Here is a 13,000-nt window from a genome sequence, read left to right on the forward strand (position 1 = left end):
ATTACTTGCTAGCTATTTTTGATAAAACATTAAATTTCTAATATTCTTTTTGGTAAGTTACTACCTACAAGTCATTTTTGATGCATTGCCAAGAATTTTTGGGTTTAGCAAACAATTGGAAATGTTTGGTAAATTACAGGTAATTTTTGGTATATAACTGGTAATTTTTGGTAAATTACTGGTAATTTTTAGTAAATTACCGGTAAGTTTAGGTAAATCACTTGTAATGTTTATTAACACGAGTATAGGTACTTTTTTTGATATTTTTTTTTTTTTTTTTTTTTTTTTTTTTTTTGGGTGTTTATAATTACTTGATTATTACACCCGTCGTATGAGATTTAAATCGAGTTGGTAAGGTCAAGTTTTTTAATTAGGTCTAAGAATTTTTTAATTTCGGAAGGGTCGTCTGGTATGAATAGGGATCTTTCATCTATTTGTAGGGACAGTCTGTGCTGATGTAAGGAGGGACATTGAAATAGTAAGTGTTGGACAGATATAAGTTCTGAGAGGCAGAATTGACATGTGGGTTTTGGGGCCTTTTCATAGAGGTGATTGTGTGTGATTTTTGTGTGGCCAATTCTCAGTCTAGTTATAATGATTTCTTCAAGTCTGTTTAAGTGGGAGAGGTTTTTCCAAGGATGGACTAATTTTTTATGTTGAAAGAGCTTGTTTGTGGTTTGAAGGGACCAAAAGTTTTGCCATTTCTTAAGTGTGTTTTGGGTGAAGATAGATTTGAGGTCGTCAGCTGTGATAAATATAAGGGGAGAAAGGATGGTGGCAGATTTTGCATTAATATCTACAATTTCATTTCCTAAGATTCCAACGTGGCTGGGTACATACATAAACTGTATGAAGAAGTTTGAATTTTGTAAGTCAAATAGAGTTTTATGAATATTTTGAATTAGAAGGTGATCGGAAAAAAGATTTTGGATAGCAGTTAGTGAGCTGAGGGAATCACTTTGAATTAAGAAGGACTTATTTTCTGATTCATAAGTGAGTATGTCACAGAGACAGTGGAAAATAGCTGTGAGTTCGGCAGTGTAGATTGAAGAACAGTTATGGATTTTAAAATTTGAAATTCTATCATTTATAGAGTATGCATATCCTGTGTGAAGTGTTGGTATTTTTGATCCATCTGTAAAGCAAAGATTGAATTTTTTGTATTCTGATAAAAGTTCAAGATAGTTCTGTTTTATTACTAATGGAGAGTGGCTATTTTTTGGGTAGTTAATAAGCTGTAGGTTGACTTGAGGAGGTTTTAGAAGCCAAGGGGGGTATAATATTGGTTTTTGGATGAGAGTTTTGGGATTGATTTGAAGATCATTCAACATTGTGATGAAATTAGAGATGGGTCCTTCTATATGATCAAAATGTTGGGGGTTGGGTGGGTTAATTGAGTTTTGGAGTGGATGGGAAGGGTTGGTGGATGCATTTGAGATGAATTTGTTTGTTATGAGAGTTCTTCTGAAATCTGGGGGTAATTCTGCTGCTTCACAATATAGGCTATCTATTGGAGAGGAATAGAGGGCTCCTAAACAGATCCTTAGGGCTGAATTTTGAATTGTTTTTAGGATATTTGAAGTTTTATTTGAGATATTTGTAAAACATGGGCTTCCATACTCAATTTTACTGCGAATTAGAGATTTATACAAGTGAAGTAGGAGTTTGCGAGATGGTTTATACTTGGTGTTTTTGATTATTTTCAACAGATTTAGGCGTTTCATGATATCTGATTTTACTTTTAGAAAATGAGGAGTCCAATTTAGTTTTCTATCAAAAGTTAAGCCAAGAAATTTAGTTGTGGTTTTGAATTCTAAAGAGTGTCCTTTGAAGTTGAGGATGAGATCTGAAGGAATCTTATTTTTTTTGGTGAAAAGTATACAGTGGGTTTTTGACTCAGAGAAGGTTAGACCATTTGAATCTGCCCATGATTCAATTTTTTCAAGGGTTTCTTGGATTACTTGAAGAGCTAGTTGAATATTATTTGAACGAAAGGAAATGTTTATATCATCAGCAAAGATTCTCAGAGAGATGGGTCTAGAAACAACATTGGAAATGTCATCAATCAAAAGTATAAATAAGACTGTGCTAAGAACTGAACCTTGGGGGACTCCATTTTCAATTTCAAAAAACTCTGAGTATGTATTGTCAACTCTCACTCTAAAAGTACGGTTTGTTAAGAAATTCTGAATAAAGTAAGCCAAATGTCCTCTAATTCCAATGGTATGTAATTTTTGGAGAATTTTATAACGCCAGGCTTTATCAAATGCCTTTTCAAGATCAAAAAAGACTGAAAGAACACTTTCTTTATTCTGGAAGGCCGAACTAATTTCTTTTTGGAGACTAAAGAGGTGATCTAGGGTAGATCTTTTCTTTCTGAAACCACTTTGATAAATGCTAAGAGAGTTTGAGGAATTAATATACCAATTAAGACGTTTGATAACCATTTTTTCAAGTATTTTGCAAGGAACTGAAGTTAAGGAGATGGGGCGATAACTAGATGCCAGATTTGGGCTTTTATCTGGTTTTAATATTGGAATGATTGTTGCAGTTTTCCATAATTTTGGGAAGGAATCCGAAGTCCAAATTTTGTTATATAATTGAAGTAAATCTTCTTTTCCAGTGTCTGAAAGGTACTTTAACATGTGAGAGTGTATTTCATCAGGTCCAGGGGATGAATCTTTAATGTTGTAGTTTAGACAATGATTTAGCTCTTCAAGAGAGAAAAGAGAGTTGTATGGTTCTAGATTTTGAGATGAAAAGTCTAAGGGGGTGGATTCTATTTGTGTTTTTAGTGTTTGGAAAGCAGAGCTATAAGAGGCAGTTGCAGAAGCTTTTGCAAAGGATCTAGCTAAGGTGTTTGCAATGTCATCTATTGAGTTTATTTCAGTGTTGTCATCTACTAAGTAGGGTATTTCAGTAGGTATATAACTTCCTTTAAGGATTTGAACTTTTTTCCACATTTCTTTTGTAGATGTGCTTTGGGTGATGCTCAACATGAAATTATTCCAACTTTCTCTTTGTTTAGATAAGTTGATTTGGCGAGCAATAGCTCTTTTTTTCTTGAAATCAATGAGGTTGTCAAGAGTGCGATTTTTTTGGTACTTTTTTAATGATCTTTTTCTATCTTGGATTGCAGTTTTTAGTTCATGACACCACCATGGGACAGATTTTTTGGGAACTTTGGTTGAAGTTTTTGGAATGGTTTCTTCAGCTGCTTGGATAATAGAAGTTGTGAAATATAAAACTATAGTGTCCAGATCATCTGGTGTAAAGTCAATTGGGAGAACTTTTTTGTTGAAATGTGACCAGTTTACCTTGTTTAGAATCCACTTGGGACATTTTTCATGTGTGGGTTTCTGAGTTTGAAGAGGGATGTTGATGCTAATTGGAAAGTGGTCACTATAATAAAGGTCATCATGGGGGTTCCAGTTCAAAAGATGAGAAATGTTTGGGGAACAAAAAGCTAAATCAATGTTTGAATAGGTACCATTAGAAATGTTAAAGTGAGTGTGTTTTGACTCATTCAGAAGGAAAGTATCATTTTTCAGGAGAAATTTGTCAATTACATTACCTCTATTATTTGTGATACTTGATCCCCAAGTTTTGGAGTGGGCATTAAAATCCCCTACAACAATATAAGGTTTTGGTATTTGGGCAAAAAGTTGATCTAATTCATATTCTGTTATGTCCTGGTGAGGAGGGATGTAAACATTACAGACAGATATTTTTGACTTATAAAAATTTGGAGCCTCAATGGTTATTGCATTTGCTTGGATATTGCCTATAGAAATATTTAAGGTAGATGATGAGGTAGTTTTTTTTACAAAAATTGCTGTGCCTCCGCAAGCTTTATTTCCTCCTTGAAAGTTGAAACGATAAGAGCTGTAGTTTCGGAGGTTAAAAGAGTGATGATTGCGGAGATGTGTCTCTTGTAAGGCAATAATTTCAGGGTTAAATTTGCTTATGAGAGTCTTGAGCTCACCAGAGTGGCTATAAACACCATTTATATTCCATTGAATGAGAAAATTCATACCAGACTATTTTTTAAAAAAAAAGATTGGGGGGGGGGGGTGAGAAAAGATTGAAATTTTCCAGCAATTTTTTTTTTTTTTTTTTTACAAATTTCATGTTTGTAGAAAATTTTTAAAATTTTGTTTTGATTTAATAATCCAAAAGTAATTTGATTTGATTTGATTTTTTTTTTGTTTTTGCTTTTTTGTTTTTTTTGTTTTTTGACTGGCTTATAAGATTCAAAAATTATTTACAATCAAGTTCCTAAATACCTACAACAATGCTATAAATATTTCTACTGAATAGGTAGTAAACTAAATACTAAAATAATAGCAGTAACATTATCATGGATATCTAGTAAGAAAAAAACAAAAACAAAAACAAAACAAAAGTAGGAATTAATTCAAGTTTTTCTCATTCTCTGATGATGATGATGATGAGTCTTCAGATGATTCTGATGTATGGTCAGGTTTGTTTTCTTCTTCAGGGGTGGTTTTTTTCAATTTATTCTGCAGTTTTGTAAATCTAATTTTCATAGATCTGTATTCTAGGTGCTTGTAGTTTTCAGATAGGATTTTAATAACTCCATCAATATCATTAGTAAATTGTGTGACACATGGATAAGGGTCTTGCTGTCCTTTAACCATTTCCATAAGTAATCTGAAGTTGGTAAAAGAGAGAGGATAGTGCATCTTTTTTTCATCAAAGTTATCTTCTATTGACTCTAATAGTTGATTAATTGAAATTGGCTCTGGTTCATCTAGTTTAACTTTTTTGATTTTCCTCTTCTTCTTCTTCTTTTCCAAATTTGGTGTTGTTTTCATTTCGTTGCTGGCGGACATAGTTTGGGAAAGCTGTTCATCTTGAGAAAGAGTGCTGGTAGATAAAGGTCTTTTAATTGGAGTTTGTGAAATATCCATTTTTTCAGCATATTCTGTATTGATTTGGTTGGTGTTTGAGGAATTTATTTCATCTGAGTTGATTGGACTTTTTTTATTGTCCTTTACTGTTTCTTCAGGGGAGAGCTTCTGTGAAGAACTTTCTTCTGCTGTAACATCAGTTATGGTTAAAGTTGGTTTTTGACTCAAATCTGTTGGTTGTAGATTCGTTTCTTGAACTTGAGTAGGAGCCACATAAAATTCACATGATTGTGAGGTATGTCCAAATTGATGACAGACAAAGCATTTGATAATTGAATCATTGTAGAACACCCTATACTCTTCATCATTATGTTTTATAAGCTCTGAGGAAGGTAATTTATTAGCATCTTCTGCTGGTATATACACAAATCTGCGTTCAGATAAGATGTCAGTAAGATCTTCTTCTTGAGACAAATGTAAGAACTTCATTTTGGATGAGGGTGTAATACCATGAGAGATAATGATGTTTATAATCTCATTGTGAGGCACATGGGGAGGCACATTGGAGATGATGATTTTTTTATCATTCCTTTCTTGTTTATACCACCTTCCCTTGATAAGTTTTCTGTCAATTTCAATTTCACCTCCAGATTTGAGAAACTTGTCAGCAATTTCTCTGCTTCTGAGATACATACGGACACGATTGTTTGAGATTTTAGCACAATGAAGAATATTGTTACCTATTTTTCCAATCATTTTTCGAGCATAATACTGGATTGGTACTCCATCAATGAAGGGGAAGATGATAGCTTGGTCGGCGGATGGAAAGATTTCGTTTTTTGCAGCTGATGAGTATGACATGTCTGGTCTGTACTCAGTACCAGTTGTCCTTTGGTTGTTTGTTGATAGATAAACCAGCTCAGCTGAGCTGAGACTGGTACAGTTTAGTTGTGATAAAAATAGTTCACTAGTGGGTTTTATCTGAACATGTTAGAAAATTAAACACACTAACAGATAAGATAAGCAATATATAAAATATACCACAATAAAAGCAATTCTTTGCAACGCAAGCAACAGACGACTGTATCGGAACACGTTGGTCACAGAACTTTTTTTTGATATTAATTATCCATCTCGCCATTTTTGATAAAACAGTGAATTAGAATTAAAAAATATACCAAAATTACACGCAATTTACCAAAATTACTCATAGTTTACCAAAATCAAAAATGACTTGTAGTTAATTATCTATCAAAATGATCAAATTTTACCAAAAATACTAAATTACACCTAATTTACCAAAATGACTTGGTAATTTATCAGAATGATCAAATTTTACCAAAACTGCCAGTGGGCAGTAATTTACCAAAATTATAAAAATTATCTGCAGTTTACCTAAATATTAATTTTTTTTCAAAATTGCCAGTAATTCACCTAAATTGAATAAAATTTAGATTTCAAATTACTGGCAATTCTGAAATTTAAATGAATGACATCCCCCCTGAGTAGACAATTTTTTTTATATCAACATTATCCACCAGCTATTTCTGATAAAACAGTAAATTTTTAGTATTTTTTTGGTAAGTTACTACACTTACTAATCATTTTTGGTGTATTTCCAAGAGCTTTCGGGTTTAGCAAACTATTGGAAATGTTTGGTAAATTACTGGCAATTTTTGATAAACTATTGGTTATTTTTGGTAAATTAATGGTAACTTTCTGTAAATTATTGGTGGTTTTCGGTAAAATATTGGTAATTTTTGGTAAATTACCGGTAATTTTGGAAAACCAGTGATTACCCGTAATTTTGGTGAATTACCAGTCACATTCCAGTGCAATTTTTAGAAATGTCTAGGTTGGTAAATTATTGGAAATGTTTGGTAAATTACTGGTGATGTAAATTACCGGTTACTTCTTGTAAATTACAAGTAATTTTCCATAAACTACAAATCACAAGCAACCTTTTACTTTTAGCAATATTGTGTAGTCAGGTACAAGTTACTAGCAATTTTTGGTAAATTACTAGTCATTCTTTCAAGAATAAAAATTACTCTTATAATTTCAAGTGGGGTAAATTATTAATAATTCTTGGTAAATTACCAAGGAATAACAATTTCTAAAAAATTCCCGGCGACTTTATGCAATTTACGGGAAATTTTACCAAAATTCTAAAAACTCATAAGGCTGAAATCTTGATACAAATAGTACCTATGTAAGACTTTTTAAAACATGAAAAAATTGAACCTGTTTAAATTATTTTGGGCAAGTATGTGAGATTTTTAAAGTATGTAGGTACTTTCAAAAACTATTAAAAAAGTGACCAATGGCTGAAACTTCGAAGTACACTGATCGAAGAAATTTTTTAGAAAACATACATACCTACATAAAAGTGTCCGTTTTATGGACTTGGGAAAAAATTGATGAGCTGCTGAAATTATGTCAAATTCCCAAAAATAATTTTTTGAATTTCGATAATTTGTCAGAATGTAGAAAAGTTTGGAAAATCCTGCTGAGTTCATAAAATAGAACCAATCCTGAACAGTTCCAACAAATGTCATTCCTTAATCAAGTTTCAAGCAGTATTTTTTGACTCCCGCCTCCCCCCGATGGGGAGTTTAGGAATAGGAGAGAGTGAAAGGGAGGGTGGGAGGGGGAGAATTGCAATCGTTTGTCAAGTATTTAGAAGCGCTGAGTGCAAGTATCGATTAGGATTTTTGATCTGGCCCTCTCAACAACCCGTCCTACTGTAGGCATGGCCCTTCATGGTACCTCTATTTTGTTCGACGATGATGAAAAAAATGATAATATCGAGTGACATATCGTTTGCTAGGTTTTTGGATCCGTCAAGTTCGAAAATGAACTCGGTTTTTTAATTAGACCCTCTCAACCTCCATCACAGGCACCCCTAATATGATATAACTTTTTCACATACCGCACACTATAGTGGTATTACTTGTCTCGTTTTTTTGATCGAACCACCGAATGAAAAATGTATGATTTCATCCCCTCCCCTTCTTCAGCTTCCACCACCATCATCGAATAAATCTCTGAAACTGTGAAACTCAAACACATACACAGCAGTACGATCTCAGCGAACGACGACTTTCCAGTTTCCACCCCTTTCTCCTTCCCTATACCATCTTATACACATTTAATCACCGTCTCGTGGCATACTATACATATACTCTTGCGACGACGACGACGACGAGAAAAGCAGCTCAAAGGTACAATCCACGAGAATACTTTATTGTAGGTTAAAAGCTACGCTACGTTTTCTTCCGCCCTAGACTTATCGACGATGTAACATCCCTTGCTCCCTCGGTCGACCCGAAAATTCTCCGTTCTTTTATATTAATTACCCTGCGAAGTTCTTTGTTCTTTTCAACGTGCTTTTTCCTCCCTCATCTTTCTCGTTCGGTTTAGAAAAATTTCACAAATTCCAAAACAAACTCATTAAAAAGAGAGGGAAAAAAACTACACTCGAATGGGAGAAGAGTCGACGAAGACGAAGATGAACAAACTGCGAACAGAGCAGAAGGAGGGGGGAGGGCTTGACCCGGGAAAAAAGTCGACATTTTAAATTTAATTCTTGCTATTTCAATAGCCAGCGAAGGGGGCGTCTCAGGGATGAGGGGGCGGATTCAATCGAAAGCTACACAATAATATAGCGAAATCACGACGACGACGAGGACGATGACGACGCGACGCTTCTTAAGCGAAAATATTTCCTGCGAATAACTCCGGCGTATTCGTCCGAGAAAAAGCACCGATGCATATTCAACGAATAGTCGAACGGAGATGAGCGGAGGGGTGAACAGCCGGCAGAGTAAATCTTAGCGAGAAATATCGTCAAACTGGAGCCAAAGTTTTTTTTTCTCTTCTCTTTTTTTTCCCATTTATTTCTTTCTTTCGCGCTGCTTTTACTCTTTTCGAAACAAAAAGCTTCGAGATGGATTCGTTCTCTCTCTCTCACTCTGTTCTCCTCTGAAACTTCGTATAGTACAACACGCCACAAGAAAAACATGGCAAAAGGTTGCATTAAGGGTTGAATGGCTCTCGGGTTCGGGGCAGTTGGGTGAAACGAGGTATACACTAATAGCAAATGTAGGCGTTTGTTTGTTTACATTCTAGATGCAAGTTTGGTTTACTTACATCACTCACAGTAAAGCCAAGAGATCAAATTATCAGATCGTGAAAAAAAATATGGCGAAATTATCCGAAAAAATTCGAGACAAGAAGACCAATCACGATGCAAAAAAAGAGCAACAAAAAAGGAAGCCTTCGCTTCGCCGCAATTAATTTTTAAATGCCGGAATAAGGTCGTCGAAACGACATCAACCCTTTATCGCAGAGCTAAATCCCAGGTCAGGCGCCGTTTACCCATTAACTCGGCAAACGTCTCGGCGCTTTAGGGTGAAAACCGCGCACCGTATGCTTTTCTTAAGATACAATACAGCTATAACATTTGCGAAAGCTTACGCCAAATCTTCATCATCGTCATCGTCGTCGAGAATAATTACACCTACACCGACACGAACCCCTTCCTCCTCCCCTACTCAAGCTGGAAATTTCGACGAAATTCCAACATCGTCGACGCGACGACAAGAGGGTGGCATTGTCGAAAACTACCTCATCACCTATCGTTTCAACCCCCTCAGCGTCATCACATCAAAAAAAAATACAACCAACTCCTTGAAATAGTAAAAACAGGTCGAAAACTTCGTTTACTTACGATGAAGGAAAAAAAAAAGGTAAAAAAGCTCGTTAATTTTTCAACACACAATCTCGACACTCGACACCATCATTGTTATCCCCTTTTTCTTCTTTTTTTTTTCACAACAACTTACAAAGAGCTCGACACATCCCACTATATAAACCGTTCAAACGCTTCGTCTCCTTTTACAAAATATACCAAAGTGAGAGAGAGAGAAAAAAAACGCAAAGAGCAACGACAGGAGGCGAGGCGGCGAAAAGAAAAACACTTCATAACAGAAATTAACTACTATAACGCTACTTAAATAATTTTCCATCTCTTCAACATCAAAGGCGTATTTAACCGCTACTCAAAGTGTATTTACACCATAACACGAGTACATCTCTAACAACACGAGTTACACCAGCTTACAAAGCCACCTAAAAAACAGAGGTAGTAATCCAATCCTCACAACTCACTCTCAAACAGAGCGCAAGCGAGAGAGAAAAAAATCGAAATTTTACCATTCTTTCTCTCAATAACCCCCGGTAAATTCTTTCGTAATAAAAATCGAAACAGCTGAAACCACCGCGAAAAATATTTCAAGACTCCTCCCTACGACGATGATGAAATAAAAAATTAAACCCACCGAAGACGAAGGAGAAAAAAAATCCCATCCCGCTAGAAAAAAACATATTTTATCCGATGATGGAAAAGAAGACGAAAAAAGGAGAAAAAAAAACTCCAGAGGTATCTTCAATATAGAATTATAAAACGTCGACAAAATGAACACCTAAAAAGAAAATACAAAAAAATACCACCCTTCGCCTCACCCCTCCCCCTACCCTAAAAAATACACGTAACCTCGTATACGCGAGAAGAGCAGCTTCGCAGCCCGTTACATTTCCATTGCTTGCTCGCTCTCGTTCGCTAGCTTGCTATTTTTTTTCTCTCTAGATACGTCTTCTTTCTCTCTCACATACACACACACTATGGTTGTATGTAGTACAGTACTTTATATATATTTTTCCCTCATTTTTTTCCTTTTTGTTTTTCCATTATTTCGCGAGCTTTGCAATGGTATGGTATTTTTTCGAATACGACTTTATATTAAAAATATCGATCAAGTTCGAATATCGCGCTAATGACGAACTCTGTCGAAACAAAGTACCAACTAATAGAAGCCTTTGGATAGAGCTCTGCGGATATAGCGCACTCTGTTGTCAGAAAAAGGCGATTATTTTACCATCATTTTTTCACAGCCACCCCATCTGATGCCAGATGAAAGAAATAAGGGTGTTTTTTCACGCTTCCGAAACACCATCTACGCGATGATTCGAGTAACTATTGAAGTGCCTTGTTTAACTGCCTGTTTCACTATCGAGACTTATAGGCTGCGCTAGACGGAGTCTGCAATTAATCCAGACTTCGAATCGTATTTTGAGAAAAATTTTAGTCGAAAAATAATAAAAAATTCAAATTACTCGTACAAACAAAATATTATGAAGTATACTTCTAATAAATTTTACCCAAAACAGGCGAAAAAAGCAAGAAAAAAGCAAAAAAAAATCCTGTAAATTTTTTCAGACTTCAAAATGGAGTGAATTTCTATTCTAATTGCCCTTCAGACTTCTCTTTTATAATCACTTTACATTTTAAAATCAGGATCTGAGAAGATACCGAGGGGGGATTCAAAAGATGGAAAGATAAAATCGAAAACTTTGAATCACCAAAAAGAAAAAGAACTAAACGATAATTTTATTTTTATAATTTCTTTGAATTTTGAACATAATCGAGAGCTTTTGCCCCCCCCCCTCGAGGAATCAAGATCTCACTTTGGAGATCTCTTCGTCGAAAAGGAGGTTTCAAAATTTCTCAAGTACTTTTTTTTTTTACATTTTTACAATAAATACCTAACTTACCTAAAAACTATTGAATTTGAATTTAGTGAAAAAAATCGAGCTTTTTCTTCAAGAATTCAATTTTTAGGTTTTAAAATTCTAATTACTGATATTGAACATCCCATCTGAGTATTTTTTTCGAAACAAAATTGTTTCAAGCTCAATCAATCTTGAAATATGAACTTTCAAAATTTGGAAGCTTCATAATAAATCCCAAATGCATCAAAATTACGAGTCTTCCTTTCTCTTCAAACCCAAAAGAACTAAGAAGAAAATGTTGATGGTCTTTTAGGATTCGACTTCATTTTTGGTTCAAGATTCATATGGAATAGATTAATTTCGATTCAAAAAAGTCAGAAATTTCAACCCCTCCTTTTAAATGTATTCTGTTTGCATTTTGTTTTACTGGTTTTTAAAAGAAGAATTAGCAATTATTAATTTGATATCAAAGTTTAAAAAATTTATTAAACTTCTTAAAATCCTGACTAAAAAATTTGAATCTAAAGATCAAAATTTTCAAATATTTTGCCAATTATAAAACATTGTAAAAATCTAAATTTTACTCTCTATTTTCATTTAAACTCATTTTTTTGAGGAAAATAGTCATTTTACAGAATCAGGTATCAAATGTTTGATTGATTGAAATGGTGGTGGAATCAGTTCAAAAACACTCAAGTATTCGTAATCATCACTTTCAACACTTCTAACGAATTAAAGCTCAAGTAAGATGATTTTTGAACAGAGTTGCATTTTCTGATGCCAAAAATGCAGAAAAAAGTTCGCAAAAATTCAAAAAAATGTATGATTTTTTCCCCTAAAAAAAAAAAACAATGCCTATGAATCCATCTACGTCGATTTTTTTTCAATTTTTTCTCCAGCAGTCTATTTTTTGATAGAGCACATCATCACAATCCAGCCATCTTTCAAGGACTATGACCTCAAAATATAGGACTTTCACACTCTTGGCTCAGTCTTTAGGCATTTGTTGGTCACATGATACAAAAATTTAGACCTGGAGCAAAAGTTTTCAGCACAAAAGCCCACCAAATGTTTTGAAATTTTTTCAGCTTTTTAGACCAACAAGATAAGATTTCAGAATTTTGAAAATACGAGTAACATCCCCTCCCCTTGCAAGAAATCCACAAACTTTTCATTTTTTGCAAATGTTCCTCAATGTATGAATTTCCCATCTCTATGACCCTTTTCACCACTTTTCATGCACTGAAAACAACTTTAACAGTCAAAAAGAGGGGTTCAACTGCAAATAACACCTTCCTTTCCAGGAACAGTCTTTTTGATCAATTTTTTTTCTAATTCTCTTATTTTAAATCCTGAGAGTCAAATTATTCCAATTTTTCCAAATAGCATATTTTTTCCACTTTCTCACCTTCAAACTTCTACCTGGAAACTTCACTTCGGTTCATTCCAGAAATATTAAGACTGGATCAAAATTCCTTCAATCAGCATCAGAAGATTAACAAACTCCAAATTTAAAAGATCAAACTTGCTGTGATAGACATTTGAATTCAACA

The 13,000-nt window shown here is 34.3% G+C and overlaps 1 protein-coding gene across 3 annotated transcripts in view; it reads right to left on the reverse strand.

Moving 5' to 3' along the window:
* pan (pangolin) overlaps nucleotides 1-13,000 on the reverse strand; it is a 286,631-nt gene that overhangs the window by 37,044 nt on the left and 236,587 nt on the right. The window lies entirely within an intron of this gene.

Source organism: Planococcus citri, chromosome 5, assembly GCF_950023065.1.
Source record: "Planococcus citri chromosome 5, ihPlaCitr1.1, whole genome shotgun sequence".
In the NCBI taxonomy this organism is placed as follows: domain Eukaryota; kingdom Metazoa; phylum Arthropoda; class Insecta; order Hemiptera; family Pseudococcidae; genus Planococcus; species Planococcus citri.